Source organism: Pseudophryne corroboree, chromosome 6, assembly GCF_028390025.1.
Source record: "Pseudophryne corroboree isolate aPseCor3 chromosome 6, aPseCor3.hap2, whole genome shotgun sequence".
Classification (NCBI taxonomy): domain Eukaryota; kingdom Metazoa; phylum Chordata; class Amphibia; order Anura; family Myobatrachidae; genus Pseudophryne; species Pseudophryne corroboree.
In genome coordinates, this window is record NC_086449.1 from 509731344 (window position 1) to 509746247 (window position 14904).

The 14904-nt window shown below is 48.1% G+C and overlaps 1 protein-coding gene across 3 annotated transcripts in view; it reads left to right on the top strand.

Annotated features, from left to right (window-relative positions):
* The window catches only part of CAPS2 (calcyphosine 2), a 274614-nt gene that overhangs the window by 191005 nt on the left and 68705 nt on the right, over positions 1 to 14904 (top strand). The gene's annotated exons all lie outside the window — the stretch shown is intronic.

Here is a 14904-nt window from a genome sequence, read left to right on the forward strand (position 1 = left end):
CTGTCTATATAGTGGGGTAAATTTACTAAGATGGGAGTTCTATTTAAGATGGGATGTTGCCCATAGCAACCAATCAGATTCCAGGTAATATCTTCTAGAAGGTGCTAGATAAATGAGTAGTAGAATCTGATTGGTTGCTATAGGCAACATCCCATCTTAAACAGAACTCCCTTCTTAGTAAATTTACCCCAGTGTGTTTATAAATTAGGAACCGATCAGATCATGAATTACCAGGCTGTCACTGCCTTTGTGCACAGTCGCCAACTCTAAAGCATTGGTTTAGTCACCCCATAGTGATTGCAACTTTTGCAGTTGTTATAATCTACCCCACTTAATGAACCACTTTTATATGTTTTTATTTTGTTATATTACATCAATTACAAACTCTTTAAACCTTTGGCTCATTGACATGAAAAGATAATGACATGTTTGTATCCTTTGCTAAGCAAATATTTTATAATGTACTTTGAAACCAATAATATATTTACGGTATAATTAGTATTTGCATATCCGAACACATTCAGTGCACTTGATTTAAGTGATATTGAGAGACTGCCTCACAGTGAGTTGAATAATTGTGTTAAATGTTTCTGTGCTACATGCTGAAAAACAGGCATGTAATGCATTCCCTTCCACAGGGCCGAGGCTTCATATGTCAGGGTGATGTAAATCTATACTGTGTACATCTGAGTCACTGCATCAAAGTCTTCAAAGTCAAGGGCATAGAGTGTAGACCTTTATGTGGCATTATCGGATGATTGAAATATAACCCAATAAAAAGCTCACTTGATCTTAAGAATTTTTTGCAGACTTTCTTTAGGTGTGATTTATTTTTAAACAAGATGACTACAGATTTACTCCCTCCTTTTCTTAAAAGGATTTGCCATAGCTAATTCCTCTGCATATCTCTGTAATTCACATGCTTACTCCAGGGGCTTTAAAGAATTTCTTTTATTTGCCTTTGCAAGAGTAACAGACACTGCTAGACCCTAAATGGATTATTCATATTGCTTTGTAATGGATAGTCAAGGACAAGTGAGATTTCATCACATATGCCGGTATTGTCACTAGGTTTGTGTTTTATTAGCGGTACATATGTGATGATATCAAGCATAACATCTCACTACTGAGATTGCTTTTCAGATATCAGTTTATATTAGCTGTTTGGCATAATTAGTAAAGAAATAATTAGAAAGCCACTGGCAAGAATGATGCACATGCCAACTAAAATTGCAATGGTGTCAGCCATCTGTTTAAGCATTTGGATTCTTAACCTGTGCTGTGTCCCTGACTACAGTGCTAAGCAATTGACTTGTGACAGAGTGATTTTTTTGTGCTTTGGATTTATTTATTTTTTCCTTAAGGACATAGAGAGCTCAATTCAGTGATGTGCAACTTTGTTACACTCATGAGTAAGTACTGCTATATGCGCTCTTATGATACTGCTTGACTTTTGTTTGCAGACCCATAGGGTTGTGTACAAAAATCCAAGAGACTGGGTCAACATTGGGTCGCAAGGGGGGCAAGTTCCACAGTCATTGACAAAGTTTCAGCACTGTTGCAATTGCGACTCGTCCCCTCTGTCCTAATTGAATTTACCTAAGACAGTGGTGTATGTTCTTACTGGAATGTTGTGGTGATGTTATTTATAACACCGATCATTACTACTGATTAAATTGTTACTGATGTCTTTTGTTCAGACCACTGTGGGGGCAGGATGCATCAAGCATTGCATTTTGCTTATGATGTATCCCGCCACTCTCCGCATGCATATCAGCATTTACTAACACTGTATGCATGAAGAAAACCACAAAGGACAGCTCTTGCAGTAAGAACTGTCCTTTGCGATGATAGGACTTCCAGGTTTAGGACCCGGAATCCTATCGGCGCATGCATCAAGTGCCGATGGAGGTGCTGGGAGGGATCCCTCTCAGCGGGGAGGTGCGATAGAAGCCCATAGGCTTCTATTGGACAACTCCATCTGAAGATGGTGTTGTCCACTGAATCTAAGCCCCAGAAACTACCGCATTCCGGGGCTTGGTGCATATGCGGTATGCGGGCAAACCTCTGGAAACTGCATTTTCAGAGGTTTGACTGCAGTTTTCTGCTTGAGGCATCTCACCCTGAATATGATCAATCGTGACTATTAAGGAAGTAAACGTCAAACCAAGGTTTCCGTATAAACCTGCAGAAAGATCATTAATATGCACCCTAGACCCTAAGGGAATAGACTGTGAGTGCAAGAGTGGGACAACAGCGAAGGAGTAAAGCGCAGCAGCACAGCTAGTCTATAAATGTAAATAAGTCTTTGTGTATTCTCTTTTATGAACAATACATAAAACACAGGGGTAAAACAAGCTATGTCCCAATTAATTTGCACGCCACTGTTTCTTGTCATCTGAGTTACTTTGAACCTTTGTGAACTGAGTTACTGTGAGCACTCTGCTGAACTTCAAGCCTGTGACCCCTGTTTGCAATTCCTTGGATGCAGTATCTGCCTACATTGCAGAAGAAGAAGAATTGTGCTGCGCCTCAAGCCTGTGTCCAAATTATGCTATGTCCTTCATTACAACTACTCTCTCCCCTCCCCATGATCAGCTTCAACAGTCCACTGTGTCTCAGCCTGCACCGCAGCGTTGCTTCAAGCCTGTGACCAGCCTCCACTTTTCCCTGTACTTCAGCCTCTCCAGAATACCTGTTCTGCCTGTCTACCAGCCACTGGGATCCACCCACCATTGTCTCGACAAGTAAATCCCTATTCATCCCAGTATTTGTATCCAAGGCCATTTGTGTCTTTACATCCCTTAAGGTGTTGTATGTTACCTTCACTATATAGTTTTGAGTTTATTATAGCCCTCCATCCCATCTCACAAGTGGAACATCTGTAAGTATCCATCCAACAAATGCCTTACTTACAAAAGGCTCAACAGGGCCTAAACTAGAGGTGGGTGAGCGGTGTCGCCATAAAGGGTGTAGGGGACAAAGTTCTGGTGATGGTCTTTAATGTCGCAGAATTACATTTCTAACTATGGGGCTGATTTGTTAATGGGTTTTGTCATACACAATGAGTTTTAAAACTCATTGCGTACGATAAATGGTGCTCCAGTCAATCAGCTAACAACTGTCATTTCTCTGACGTCCTAAGTGGATGCTGGGACTCCGTAAGGACCATGGGGAATAGCGGCTCCGCAGGAGACTGGGCACAACTATAAAGAAAGCTTTAGACTACTGGTGTGCACTGGCTCCTCCCACTATGACCCTCCTCCAGACTTCAGTTAGAATCTTGTGCCCGGCTGAGCTGGATGCACACTAGGGGCTCTCCTGAGCTCCTAGAAAGAAAGTATATTTAGGTTTTTTATTTCTCTAACGTCCTAGTGGATGCTGGGAACTCCGTAAGGACCATGGGGAATAGCGGGCTCCGAAGGAGGCTGGGCACTCTAGAAAGATCTTAGACTACCTGGTGTGCACTGGCTCCTCCCACTATGACCCTCCTCCAAGCCTCAGTTAGATTTCGTGCCCGGCCGAGGTTGGATGCACACTAGGGGCTCTCCTGAGCTCTTAGAAAGTTATAGTCTTAGAATTTGTTTTTTTCAGTGAGACCTGCTGGCAACAGGCTCACTGCAGCGAGGGACTAAGGGGAGAAGAAGCGAACTCGCCTGCTTGCAGCCGGATTGGGCTTCTTAGGCTACTGGACACCATTAGCTCCAGAGGGATCGACCGCAGGCCCAGCCTTGATGTTCGGTCCCGGAGCCGCGCCGCCGTCCCCCTTACAGAGCCAGAAGCAGGAAGATGGTCCGGAAAATCGGCGGCATGAAGACGTCCTGTCTTCACCAAGGTAGCGCACAGCACTGCAGCTGTGCGCCATTGCTCCTCATACACACTTCACACTCCGGTCACTGAGGGTGCAGAGCGCTGGGGGGGGGGGCGCTCTGAGGCAGCAATAAAAACACCTTGGCTGGCTAAAATACCTCAATATATAGCCCCTGGGGCTATATATGAGGTAAATACCCCTGCCAGAATCCCAAAATAAGCGGGAGAATAGGCCGCGAAAAAGGGGCGGAGCCTATCTCCTCAGCACACTGGCGCCATTTTTCCCTCACAGCTTGGCTGGAAGGAAGCTCCCTGGCTCTTCCCTGCATTTCTACAATACAGTAAGAGGGAAAAAGAGAGGGGGGGGCACTAAATTGGCATTGTATACAGTATAAGCAGCTATTAGGGACATAACTCAGTTAGTCCCTGTATATATATAGCGCTCTGGTGTGTGCTGGCATACTCTTACTCTGTCCCCCCAAAGGGCTTTTGTGGGTCCTGTCCTCTATTTGAGCATTCCCTGTGTGTGTGGAGTGTGTCGGTACGGCTGTGTCGACATGTTTGAGGAGGATAATGATGTGGAGGGAGAGCAGATGCCTTTAGCAGAGATGTCACCCCCTGCGGGGCAGACACCTGAGTGGATGGTATTATGGCAAGAAATGAGTGCACGTATAGACTCCTTACATAAAAAATTTGACGACATGCCGACTGTGGGACAGCCGAGTCTTCAGCTCGTGCCGGTCCAAGGGTCTCAGAAGTCATCAGGGGCTCTAAAACGCCCGTTATCTCAGGTGGCACAAGTAGATGTCGACACGGATACTGACGCCAGTGTCGACGACGATGAGTCAAATTTAATGCCCGTTAAGGCCATTCGCTGCATGATTGAGGCAATGAAAGAGGTGTTCAATATTTCTGATTTACATCCAGGTACCACAAAAAAGGGTATTATGTTTGGGGAGAAAAAACTACCTGTAGTTTTCCCCCCGTCAGATGAATTAAATGAAGTGTGTGAAGAAGCGTGGGCTTCCCCTGATAAGAAATTGGTGATTCCTAAGAAATTACTAATGGCGTTCCGTTTCCCGCCAGAGGATAGGTTACGTTGGGAAACACCCCCGAGGGTGGATAAAGCGCTCACACGTTTGTCAAAAAAGGTGGCACTACCGTCCCAGGATACGGCCGCCCTTAAGGAACCTGCTGATAGAAGGCAGGAGGCGATCCTGAAGTCTGTATATACACACTCAGGCATTATTCTCAGACCAGCAATTGCGTCAGCTTGGATGTGCAGTGCTGCCGCTGCATGGTCAGATAACCTGTCAGAAAATATTGACACACTAGACAGAGACACGATCCTGTTAACAATTGACCATATAAAAGACTCAGTCTTATACATGAGAGATGCACAGAGGGAAATCTGCCGGCTGGCATCTAAAGTAAGTGCACTATCTATCTCTGCTAGGAGATGTTTATGGACTCGCCAGTGGACTGGAGATGCAGATTCCAAAAGGCACATGGAAGTTTTGCCTTATAAAGGGGAGGAATTATTTGGGGATGGTCTCTCCGACCTAGTTTCCACAGCAACGTCTGGGAAGTCAGCATTTTTACCCCATGTCCCCTCGCAGCCTAAGAAGGCGCCATTTTATCAGGTTCAGTCCTTTCGATCCCAGAAAAATAAGCGGGGAAAAGGAGGGTCTTTTCTGTCAAGAGGCAGAGGCAGGGGAAAAAGGCTGCAGCAAACAGCAGGTTCCCAGGAACAAAAGTCCTCCCCCGCTTCCTCTTCCAAGTCCGCCGCATGACGGTGGGGCTTCACAAGCGGAGCCGGGTACGGTGGGGGCCCGCCTCAGGAATTTCAGCGATCAGTGGGTTCGCTCACAGGTGGATCCCTGGATCCTTCAAATAGTATCTCAAGGATACAGGCTGGAATTCGAGGCGATTCCACCCCGCCGTTTCCTAAAATCCGCCTTGCCGATTGCTCCCTCAGACAGGGAGGCAGTGCTAGCGGCAATTCACAAGCTGTATTCCCAGCAGGTGATAATCAAGGTACCCCTACTCCAACAAGGCCGGGGTTACTATTCCACACTATTTGTGGTACCGAAACCGGACGGTTCGGTGAGACCCATTCTAAATTTGAAGTCCTTGAACACATACATAAAAAAATTCAAGTTCAAGATGGAATCGCTCAGGGCGGTTATTGCAAGCCTGGACGAGGGGGATTACATGGTATCCCTGGACATCAAGGATGCTTACCTACATGTCCCCATTTACAATTCTCACCAGGAGTACCTCAGATTTGTGGTACAGGATTGCCATTACCAATTCCAGACGCTGCCGTTTGGACTCTCCACGGCACCGAGGGTATTTACCAAGGTTATGGCGGAAATGATGATACTCCTTCGAAAAAAGGGAGTTTTAATTATCCCATACTTGGACGATCTCCTAATAAAGGCACGATCCAAGGAACAGTTGTTAGTGGGAGTAGCACTATCTCAGGAAGTGCTGAGCCAGCACGGTTGGATTCTGAATATCCCAAAGTCACAGCTGGTCCCCACGACACGTCTAATGTTCCTGGGAATGATTCGGGACACGGCCCAGAAAAAAGTGTTTCTCCCGGAGGAGAAAGCCAGGGAGTTGTCTTCTCTAGTCAGAGACCTCCTAAAACCAAAACAGGTATCGGTGCATCACTGCACGCGAGTCCTGGGAAAGATGGTAGCTTCCTACGAAGCAATTCCATTCGGCAGGTTCCATGCCAGAATCTTTCAGTGGAACCTGTTGGACAAGTGGTCCGGATCGCATCTTCAGATGCATCGTTTAATAACCCTGTCTCCACGAACCAGGGTGTCTCTTCTGTGGTGGCTGAACAGTGCGCATCTTCTGGAGGGCCGCAGATTCGGCATACAGGACTGGGTCCTGGTGACCACGGATGCCAGCCTACGAGGCTGGGGGGCAGTCACAAAGGGAAGAAATTTCCAGGGACTATGGTCAAGTCAGGAGACTGCCCTTCACATAAATATTCTGGAACTAAGGGCCATTTACAATGCCCTAAGTCAAGCAAAATCCCTGCTCCTACACCAGCCGGTGCTGATCCAGTCAGACAACATCACGGCAGTCGCCCATGTGAATCGACAGGGCGGCACAAGAAGCAGGACGGCGATGGCAGAAGCCACAAAAATTCTCCGATGGGCGGAGAATCATGTACTAGCACTGTCAGCAGTGTTCATCCCGGGAGTGGACAACTGGGAAGCAGACTTTCTCAGCAGGCACGACCTCCACCCGGGAGAGTGGGGACTTCATCCAGAAGTCTTCCAAATGATTGTAAATCAATGGGGTCGTCCACAGGTGGACATGATGGCGTCCCGCATAAACAAAAAACTAGAGAAGTATTGCGCCAGGTCAAGAGACCCTCAGGCGATAGCGGTGGACGCCCTAGTGACACCATGGGTGTACCGGTCAGTGTATGTGTTCCCTCCTCTACCTCTCATACCAAAGGTACTGAGAATAATAAGAAAGCGAGGAGTAAACACAATTCTCGTGGTTCCGGATTGGCCAAGAAGAGCGTGGTACCCGGAACTTCAAGAGATGATCTCAGAGGACCCTTGGTCCCTGCCGCTCAGACAGGACCTGCTACAGCAGGGCCCCTGTCTGTTCCAAGACTTACCGCGGCTGCGTTTGACGGCATGGCGGTTGAACGCCGGATCCTGAAGGAAAAGGGCATTCCGGAGGAAGTCATTCCTACGCTTATTAAAGCCAGGAAAGATGTTACGGCAAAACATTATCACCGCATATGGCGGAAATATGTTGCATGGTGCGAGGCCAAAAAGGCCCCAACAGAGGAATTTCAACTAGGTCGATTTCTGCATTTCCTGCAAGCAGGAGTGAATATGGGCCTAAAACTAGGCTCCATTAAAGTACAGATCTCGGCTCTGTCGATTTTCTTTCAAATGGAACTAGCTTCAGTACCTGAAGTTCAGACGTTTGTGAAAGGAGTGCTGCATATTCAGCCCCCATTTGTGCCTCCTGTGGCACCGTGGGATCTCAACGTAATGTTGAATTTCTTGAAATCACATTGGTTTGAGCCACTAAAAACCGTGGATCTGAAATATCTCACGTGGAAAGTGGTCATGTTATTGACCCTGGCATCAGCCAGGCGAGTGTCAGAATTGGCGGCTTTATCATGTAAAAGCCCTTATCTGGTTTTTCATATGGATAGGGCAGAATTGAGGACTCGTCCCCAGTTTCTCCCTAAGGTGGTGTCAGCGTTTCACCTGAACCAGCCTATTGTGGTGCCTGCGGCTACTAAGGATTTGGAGGACTCCAAGTTGCTAGACGTTGTCAGGGCCCTGAAAATATATGTTTCCAGGACGGCTGGAGTCAGAAAATCTGACTCGCTGTTTATCCTATATGCACCCAACAAGCTGGGTGCTCCTACTTCTAAGCAGACTATTGCTCGTTGGATTTGTAGTACAATTCAGCTTGCACATACTGTGGCAGGCCTGCCACAGCCTAAATCTGTCAATGCCCATTCCACAAGGAAGGTGGGCTCATCTTGGGCGGCTGCCCGAGGGGTCTCGGCTTTACAACTTTGCCGAGCAGCTACTTGGTCAGGGGCAAACACGTTTGCAAAATTCTATAAATTTGATACCCTGGCTGAGGAGGACCTGGAGTTCTCTCATTCGGTGCTGCAGAGTCATCCGCACTCTCCCGCCCGTTTGGGAGCTTTGGTATAATCCCCATGGTCCTTACGGAGTTCCCAGCATCCACTAGGACGTTAGAGAAAATAAGAATTTACTTACCGGTAATTCTCTTTCTCGTAGTCCGTAGTGGAGGCTGGGCGCCCATCCCAAGTGCGGTCTATCTGCAATACTTGTACATAGTTATTGTTAACTAAATCGGGTTATTGTTGAGCCATCTGTTGAGAGGCTCTATCGTTTCATGCTGTTAACTGTGTTTTCATATCACGAGTTGTTCGGTGTGATTGGTGTGGCTGGTATGAGTCTTACCCGGGATTCAAAATCCTTCCTTATTGTGTACGCTCGTCCGGGCACAGTACCTAACTGAGGCTTGGAGGAGGGTCATAGTGGGAGGAGCCAGTGCACACCAGGTAGTCTAAGATCTTTCTAGAGTGCCCAGCCTCCTTCGGAGCCCGCTATTCCCCATGGTCCTTACGGAGTTCCCAGCATCCACTACGGACTACGAGAAAGAGAATTACCGGTAAGTAAATTCTTATTTTTACAGTGAGATCTGCTGGCAACAGACTCACTGCAGCGAGGGACTAAGGGGAGAAGAAGCGAACCTACCTAACAGGTGGTAGTTTGGGCTTCTTAGGCTACTGGACACCATTAGCTCCAGAGGGACCGACCGCAGGACCCGACCTTGGTGTTCGTTCCCGGAGCCGCGCCGCCGTCCCCCTTACAGAGCCAGAAGCATGAAGAGGTCCGGAAAATCGGCGGCAGAAGACTTCGGTCTTCACCAAGGTAGCGCACAGCACTGCAGCTGTGCGCCATTGCTCCTCATGTACACCTCACACTCCGGTCACTGATGGGTGCAGGGCGCTGGGGGGGGGGGGCGCCCTGAGGGCAATATAAGACACCTTGGCTGGCAAATCTACATCATATATAGTCCTAGAGGCTATATAGATGTAAAAATACCCCTGCCAGTATTCCAGAAAAAGCGGGAGAAGTCCGCCGGAAAAGGGGCGGGGCCATCTCCCTCAGCACACTGGCGCCATTTTTCCCTCACAGCTCCGCTGGAAGGAAGCTCCCTGGCTCTCATCTGCAGTCTGCAAGCTACAGAAGGGTAAAAAAGAGAGGGGGGGCACTAAATTTAGGTGCAGGATATATATATATATATATATATATATATATATATATATATATATATATAAAAGCAGCTATAAGGGAAAACACTCATTTATAGTGGGATCCCTGTGTTATATAGCGCTCTGGTGTGTGCTGGCATACTCTCTCTCTCTCTGTCTCCCCAAAGGGCTTTGTGGGGTCCTGTCCTCTGTCAGAGCATTCCCTGTGTGTTTGCGGTGTGTCGGTACGGCTGTGTCGACATGTTTGATGAGGAGGCTTATGTGGAGGCGGAGCAGATGCCTGTAAATGTGATGTCACCCCCTGCGGGGTCGACACCTGAGTGGATGGTGCTGTGGAAGGAATTACGCGACAGTGTCGACTCCTTGCATAAAAGGTTTGACGACATACCAAATGTGGACAGCCGGCTTCTCAGCCTGTGCCTGCCCCGGCGTCTCAAAAGCCATCAGGGGCTCTAAAACGCCCGCTACCTCAGATGGCAGACACAGATGTCGACACGGGTACTGACTCCAGTGTCGACGACGATGAGACTAATGTAACTTCCAGTAGGGCCACACGTTACATGATTGAGGCAATGAAAAATGTGTTGCACATTTCTGATGTTACCCCCGGTACCACAAAAAAGGGTATTATGTTTGGAGAGAAAAAACTACCAGTAGCTTTTCCTCCATCTGAGGAGTTAAATGAAGTGTGTGAAGAAGCGTGGGCTTCCCCTGATAAGAAGCTGGTAATTTCTAAGAGGTTAGTAATGGCGTACCCTTTCCCGCCAGAGGATAGGTCACGTTGGGAAACATCCCCTAGAGTGGATAAAGCGCTCACACGCTTGTCAAAGAAGGTGGCACTACCGTCTCCGGATACGGCCGCCCTGAAGGAATCTGCGGATAGAAAGCAGGAGGCTATCCTGAAATCTATATATACACACACAGGTGTTATACTGAGACCAGCTATTGCTTCAGCATGGATGTGCAGTGCTGCAGCTGCATGGTCAGATTCCCTGTCAGAAAATATTGATACCCTAGACAGGGACACTATATTGCTAACCGTAGAGCATATAAAATACGCACTTTTATACATGAGGGATGCACAGAGGGATATTTGCCGGCCTGCATCCAAAATTAGTGCAATGTCCATTTCTGCCAGGAGAGGGTTATGGACTCGGCAGTGGACAGGAGATGCAGATTCCAAAAGGCACATGGAAGTTCTGCCTTATAAGGGTGAGGAGTTGTTCGGGGATGGTCTCTCGGACCTCGTTTCCACAGCAACAGCTGGGAAGTCTACATTTTTACCCCATGTTCCCTCACAGCCAAAGAAAGCACCGTATTATCAGGTACAGTCCTTTCGGCCCAATAGGGGCAAGCGGGTTAAAGGCGCGTCCTTTCTGCCCAGAGGCAGAGGTAGGGGAAAAAAGCTGCAGCATACAGCCAGTTCCCAGGAGCAAAAGTCCTCCACCGCTTCCTCTAAGTCCACAGCATGACGCTGGGGCTCCACAGGCGGAGCCAGGTACGGTGGGGGCCCGTCTCAAATATTTCAGCAATCAGTGGGCTCGCTCACGGGTGGATCCCTGGATTTTTCAGATAGTATTTCAGGGGTACAAGCTGGAATTCGAGACGTCTCCCCCCTGCCGTTTCCTCAAATCTGCCTTGCCAACCACTCCCTCAGGCAGGGAGGCAGTGTTACAGGCAATTCACAAGCTGTATTCACAACAGGTGATAGTAAAGGTACCCCTACTTCAACAAGGACGGGGTTACTATTCCACAATGTTTGTGGTACCGAAACCAGACGGTTCGGTGAGACCCATTTTAAATTTGAAATCCTTGAACACATATATAAAAAAATTCAAGTTCAAGATGGAATCGCTCAGGGCGGTTATTGCAAGCCTGGACGAGGGGGATTACATGGTATCACTGGACATCAAGGATGCTTACCTGCATGTCCCCATTTACCATCCTCACCAGGAGTACCTCAGATTTGTGGTACAGGATTGTCATTACCAATTCCAGATGTTGCCGTTCGGTCTATCCACGGCTCCGAGGGTCTTTACCAAGGTAATGGCCGAAATGATGATACTCCTTCGAAAGAAGGGAGTTTTAATTATCCCGTACTTGGACGATCTCCTGATAAAGGCGAGGTCCAGAGAGCAGTTGTTGGTCGGGGTAGCACTATCTCGGGAGGTGCTACAACAGCACGGCTGGATTCTAAACATTCCAAAGTCACAGCTGGTCCCTACGACACGTCTACTGTTCCTGGGGATGGTTCTGGACACAGAACAGAAAAAAGTGTTTCTCCCGGAGGAGAAGGCCAAGGAGCTGTCATCTCTAGTCAGAGGCCTCCTAAAACCAAAACAGGTGTCGGTGCATCACTGCACGCGGATCCTGGGAAAGATGGTAGCTTCCTACGAAGCGATTCCATTCGGCAGGTTTCATGCAAGAACCTTTCAGTGGGACCTGTTGGACAAGTGGTCCGGATCGCATCTTCAGATGCATCAGCTGAAAACCCTGTCTCCAAGGACCAGGGTGTCTCTGCTGTGGTGGCTGCAGAGTGCTCATCTTCAAGAGGGCCGCAGATTCGGCATACAGGACTGGGTCCTGGTGACCACGGATGCCAGCCTTCGAGGCTGGGGGGCAGTCACACAGGGAAGAAACTTCCAAGGACTATGGTCAAGTCAGGAGACTTCCCTGCACATAAATATTCTGGAACTAAGGGCCATTTACAATGCCCTAAGTCAGGCAAAACCCCTGCTTCAAAACCAGCCGGTACTGATCCAGTCAGACAACATCACGGCAGTCGCCCATGTAAACCGACAGGGCGGCACGAGAAGCAGGACGGCAATGGCAGAAGCCACAAGGATTCTCCGATGGGCGGAAAATCACGTGTTAGCACTGTCAGCAGTGTTCATTCCGGGAGTGGACAACTGGGAAGCAGACTTCCTCAGCAGGCACGACCTCCACCCGGGAGAGTGGGGACTTCATCCAGAAGTCTTTCAAATGATTGTAAACCGTTGGGAAAGGCCACAGGTGGACATGATGGCGTCCCGCCTAAACAAAAAGCTAGAAAAGTATTGCGCCAGGTCAAGAGACCCGCAGGCGATAGCTGTGGACGCTCTAGTGACACCGTGGGTGTACCGTTCGGTTTATGTGTTCCCTCCTCTTCCTCTCATACCAAAGGTACTGAGGATAATACGGAGAAGAGGAGTAAGAACTATACTCATTGTTCCGGATTGGCCAAGAAGAGCTTGGTACCCGGAACTTCAAGAAATGATCTCAGAGGACCCATGGCCTCTACCGCTCAGACAAGACCTGCTGCAGCAGGGGCCCTGTCTGTTCCAAGACTTACCGCGGCTGCGTTTGACGGCATGGCGGTTGAACACCGGATCCTGAAGGAAAAGGGCATTCCGGAGGAAGTCATTCCTACGCTGATTAAAGCTAGGAAAGAAGTAACCGCAAACCATTATCACCGCATATGGCGAAAATATGTTGCGTGGTGTGAGGCCAGGAAGGCCCCAACGGAGGAATTTCAGCTGGGCCGTTTCCTGCACTTCCTACAGTCAGGGGTGACTATGGGCCTTAAATTGGGTTCCATTAAGGTCCAGAGTTCGGCTCTATCGATTTTCTTCCAGAGAGAACTGGCTTCACTACCTGAAGTTCAGACTTTTGTTAAGGGAGTGCTGCATATTCAGCCCCCTTTTGTGCCTCCAGTGGCACCTTGGGATCTCAACGTGGTGTTGGATTTCCTAAAGTCACATTGGTTTGAGCCACTGAAAACCGTGGATTTGAAATATCTCACGTGGAAAGTGGTCATGTTGTTGGCCTTGGCTTCGACCAGGCATGTATCAGAATTGGCGGCTTTGTCATGTAAAAGCCCTTATCTGATTTTCCATATGGATAGGGCGGAATTGAGGACTCGTCCCCAGTTTCTCCCTAAAGTGGTATCAGCTTTTCATCTGAACCAACCTATCGTGGTGCCTGCGGCTACAAAAGACTTGGAGGCTTCCAAGTTGTTGGACGTAGTCAGGGCCCTGAAAATCTATGTTTCCAGGACAGCTGGAGTCAGAAAGACTGACTCGCTCTTTATCCTGTATGCGCCCAACAAGTAGGGTGCACCTGCTTCAAAGCAGACCATTGCTCGCTGGATCTGTAGTACGATTCAGCTTGCACATTCTGCGGCTGGACTGCCGCATCCTAAATCAGTGAAAGCCCATTCCACGAGGAAGGTGGGCTCTTCTTGGGCGGCTGCCCGAGGGGTCTCGGCTCTTCAACTTTGCCGAGCAGCTACTTGGTCGGGGTCAAACACGTTTGCTAAATTCTACAAGTTTGACACCCTGGCTGAGGAGGACCTAGAGTTTGCCCATTCGGTGCTGTAGGGTCATCCGCACTCTCCCGCCCGTTTGGGAGCTTTGGTATAATCCCCATGGTCCTTACGGAGTCCCAGCATCCACTTAGGACGTCAGAGAAAATAAGAATTTACTCACCGGTAATTCTATTTCTCGTAGTCCGTAGTGGATGCTGGGCGCCCATCCCAAGTGCAGATTGTCTGCAATACTTGTATATAGTTATTGCTTAACTAAAGGGTTATTGTTGAGCCATCTGTTGAGAGGCTCAGTTGTTATCATACTGTTAACTGGGTATTGTATCACGAGTTATACGGTGTGATTGGTGTGGCTGGTATGAGTCTTACCCGAGATTCAAAATCCTTCCTTATTGTGTCAGCTCTTCCGGGCACAGTATCCTAACTGAAGTCTGGAGGAGGGTCATAGTGGGAGGAGCCAGTGCACACCAGTAGTCTAAAGCTTTCTTTATAGTTGTGCCCAGTCTCCTGCGGAGCCGCTATTCCCCATGGTTAAATTCTTATTTTTCAAACACATTACAGGAACTGATTGGCTGGAGCGCTATTTATTATATGCAACAAGAACTTAAACTTGTTGCGTATGATAAAACTTGTTGATAAAGCTAGACATATATCTAGGATGACTGCGGTGTCCATTACCCTGCTATGTGGTGTGGTTAGAATGTACTGTAAGTCATACTTGCCAAGAGGCAACTGTGTGGAGCGTGGCAATGTTATTTGTGGCATTGTGCAAAAGTGGTGTGTCAATGAAGATGCAAATTGTGTCATCAGGACTGCGCCCACTTTACTGGATAAATGGAGAGGATCCGGGAGGGTGTTCTCTTCCAGGAGAACTCCCTGAAATTCGTGACTCTTGTATAAGTGAGAAACAAATTTTGCTTGAGAAACCTGGGAAAATCAACAAATTAATGTGGAACGAGGCAAATTAGTCACAGAACAA